This window comes from Atta colombica, unplaced genomic scaffold, assembly GCF_001594045.1.
Source record: "Atta colombica isolate Treedump-2 unplaced genomic scaffold, Acol1.0 scaffold200, whole genome shotgun sequence".
Lineage (NCBI taxonomy): Eukaryota > Metazoa > Arthropoda > Insecta > Hymenoptera > Formicidae > Atta > Atta colombica.
In genome coordinates, this window is record NW_017259295.1 from 214080 (window position 1) to 218642 (window position 4563).

A 4563-nucleotide genomic window follows, 5' to 3' on the forward strand; every position below is an offset into this window, starting at 1 on the left:
GCACTCTTGCTTTAGGCCTGCTACACAATAAAGTCGCAATTCGTAAGCTGTAAAAAACCAATTAACCAATCGTAATCGATTATTTTTGTCATATTCAATTGTGATTGGCCAATTTCTTACGGCTTACGAATTGCGATTCTATTGTGTGACAGGCCTTAACAAACATTTCCGACAAATGTACGCGATACTTTTACTAGAACAACGTAATATTCAACATTTTGAAATATAATCGATTCCTTATTTCGCGAGTTGAATTCAATTTTCTATAATGAATCAACTTTATAGAGATGAATTCTCAACTTTATAGAGATTTATAGAGACTTTAATTTCTTTATCGTGTTCCATTACTCCACAAACATAATAGAGTAAGCATTGAGCCTTAAGGAATTGATCAATCATCGATTATTCTTCTCACAACATTCGACTGTGATTGATCAATTTCTTAAGGCTTAAGGCTTACTACTGTCTTTGCGGATATAAATATAATAAGCATCTTATCAATAATAATTTACTAGATTCTCTTCACGGAAACGGCAATAATTTAACGTTTCTGAATAATTATAATACATTGAATAATTATATTTTATCTCTAACGAATTTAAATAATATTTGACACATTTTCTGATAATATATCGAAATATGCTCTTCGTGATTAAGAGTGACGAATATTTTTCATAATAAGTTTCTGCTATTAATTCGTATATTTATCGCGATTACTTTATGAAAGCAAAAATAGAAATATTGTGAAATTAAGTTTAAAATATCATAGAATTTTTAGAAGCTAATTAATTAGTATTTGCGTAGTTATTACCATACTTATGTAAATAGATCTCACTATTACTGCAATTCTTGCGCATATTTTTAAATAAATTCATAAATAATATCATGGATATGAATTTTATTGTCATGGATCGATATAATGTACTGAAAGAATAGTTTTGCTGAAGTATTTTTCGTAGCTAAACAAAATCTAAAAATAATTTTGTTGGACCATCAAAATAATTATGTCGCACATTCAAACTGATTACTAGAATGTCAAAACTTTCGTAGAATGCTCATTATATTCGAATGTCATATATAATTATTTTGATGATTAACAAAATTATTATATTGAATTTTAGATCTATGTATATTTAATTGAATTTTAAGATAATCAAAATTTTTCCGCATAGTTTCTTTTCACGAGTGCACGTGTACGAGTATGTGTAAAATAATATTACTTACAATGGACATTCACAACTCCTTAACTAAAACTACAACTCCTTTGCTAATTTCGTTTGCGATAAATGCTTGTTAATGCAATTATTAAACTTATTAAATTGTTAAAGTTGTTCGAATCTCGCGAATTTCGTGTCACGAGTGAAACAAAGTGGCATGCAATCAACGCGGACGATGCAGATTGAAATGCTTCTGATTCATTCTCGAATACTGTTGTAAATAGAATTGCAATGGAAGATAGACTGGTGAACGCGTGTCAAGGGACATCATGAGTACTGCATGTCAATTAATTTCACAATTAATCTGTTTTATTTAGCCGCGCTTTTTTTGGTACATTTTTGTGCATGATATACTATTATTCTGTTCCTATTATTCGATTTAAACAATATAATTAAATTTATGTTAATTACTTGAGCGCGAAATAAAATATTTAAATTACTTTTATAGAAATCTCCCTGTTGAAGGTAATATGTGATCAGAAGGTGAGAGAGAAAGAGAGAGAGAAAGAGAATACAAGAGATTTTATAAAATTTATGTACAATAAAATCATGAATTTATACGTATCTATTATTGAATTTATATATAAATATTGTATAAAATGAGAATTTTACAAACATTAAAATTATTGTCTTATAACATTCATACAAATTTATCTAAAATAAATGGAACGTAGCAGTTAAAAAGAATAGATTACGTAATAATTCGCAATAGTCACTCTCTCTTTTCCAAGGGCAAAAATAAATTTATGCGTGTCAAACTGACAATATCATATCTTGCGTCATGAATTTTTATTACTGTAACATAATTTACTACATATTTCTACAGTCTCAATTGCAATCTAAGTATACGAAACTAACATTTTACGTATTTTCTATTTAATAATTTTTACATCCTGTTATGAGATTTTATTAAATTTGTATATGTTTAATGTTTATAGAACGTATACATATATATATGCTCGTTTTATGCAATTTTTCTGTCTGTTTATGGAACTCTTACATATGCGCTTTCATAGATTTAATATCTCTGAAATTTTTACGTATCTATATTTTTATCTTTGACGAATTTATAATTATAAATTCAGTTTCTCATGCAATTTTCATAAATATACTAATATTAGATACACGTTTCCCCTCCAGAAATATAATATTGAATAAATTCAATATTGATTTATCACTAAATTTATCATTAAAAATAATAAATGGGTTAATAATGGATAATAAAAAGTAATTATATTATTTGCTTATTTGGAACATTAAAAGTGAACGAAATGACAGTGCTTTTAATTTTTATCTAAAACAAGTAATTTAATTACTGTACTTTCAGTAATATTAATTATCAGTAATATATATATAAATATATATATAAATTGGCCAGTATTTTTCTGTAAAATTATATTTTTAAAATAGATATTGAAAAAAAATGGAACCAATAAATCGTTTATTTGTAACAACAACAACACAACTTAAAAAACAAAGTTTACCAGAATATAAAATTCAATGCTCTTTGAATTATTAAAATTTTATAACAAATATTAATTTTAAAATACAATTTTGATGTAATAACTGATTATAGAGGAAAAAAAGTATGTTCTTTTAAAGTACATTTTTTTCTTTATGTGTCCGTTCTTTTTCAGCAAGCGACCAAAGAATGACAATTTTTCAGTTATACATCGTTGTTGTATCAAATGAGCGGAATGATCATTGTGTTTTTGAAATAGAACGATTCTCCGATTGTACGAAATACGGAATTGTCTAGTTTCTCATCCTTGAGAGAGATAAGGTGTATCTTATTACGCGTGACCCCCATCCTCCTCTCGCCGTTCTAATATGCACGCCGAATAAATTAGCATTATTTCGCCGATCTCGCAGCTGCATGTACCGTTATACATTTTGCATGCAAGGTAATGACGTCGCGCGCACGTGACATAGTAATGCTGCTACTACAATATCTATCTCAACTTTGTCAACGCTCTTCTCGTGCCGAGCACCATCCTTTCGTCAAAGCACGCGTGTCTAATGTGCCTTTGCATAATATTCTGTCATTCCGGAGTCACGTTACACGGATTACCGCGCTTAACGCCATAATTTGACGGGATCACGTTCGTAATAGACATCGGACGAAGATGCCGTTGCGCATGAAGTACAGGTGAAGTGAACGAAGAAAGAGACTTCAGCGAAGATATCGACACTTTTGCTCGACCGATTTTCTCTAACGTTGTAAAATGCGTATCGAGGTTATTTATTGGCGATGAAATTATTGAATTTCTCAAGCGAGAAATACGAAACAGTATCGTGTCAAAAGAAACGACATCGAGTATCGAAAAAGCTTCGTACTACTGAATTCGTTGCACTGCTCCCAGAATGGAAAACGTTTGATACATGTATCTACTTGCAGACTTAATATTATTAATAATATTAATAATATTAATTTTATTTAAATAATACATAAATAATTTTATTAAATATTTTAAAAATATTTATTAAATATTTTTATTTATAATACTGTACCTATACATAAAAAAGTACTTCTAATAGTCTTTTTCAATTTTTAGTTTTTCTTAGCCATCGCAAAATGAGACACGCAAAAACAGTCAAGTTTTTTATTCTCTTTTTGTATACATAGAAAGAGAAAGATTAGAAAATATTGTAATAATCTCGATATAATTTTGAGAAAAGAAACATCTTCATTCGTTGCGTCTGAAGTGAAATGAGAGAAAATATCACGTCGTCAATGCACAGTGCAAAGAAAAATATAGCGCCTTTTTACGTACCGGGTGTTAAAAATTTGATTATACTAGTCAAGTTGTAAAATAAAAAGATCCTTTCGTTTACATTTCTGTCCTCTCGATGCCACGAGATATTGCCGTTATCGTAAAGAGAGCTCTTCTCTGAAATATTTGATAGATTGAATGTGGTATGAAATAACTTGTTGTCGTTGGCCTTCTTTCATTTCAAGCAATTTCCGTGAGCCTCTGCCCTACACAGAGTAGCTCTGGCCAGTTCAATATCTTTCTGTTACTTTTGCCCTATTTACCCAATCTCCCTGTACCATTTTATTTTCGTTCGCCCGGTTGCTCGTGGAATTGAAGCAGCAGAATCGCGGCCTTCCAATTAGTTGACTTTAAGTCGACTAGTTTTTTAACCCGTTATTTCCGGAAGATAAACCGATAATCACTAATTCCAAACTTTTTTTCTTTATATAATAATCTTTTTCCACTCGCAATAAAACAGAAATGCGTCGATATTTAAGATAGATTTAAAAATCTATATTAAATTGTATATAAGTAATATTTCTTATTAGATAGAAAGAACAATAAAAAAAATAATAAAAGAAATAATATAT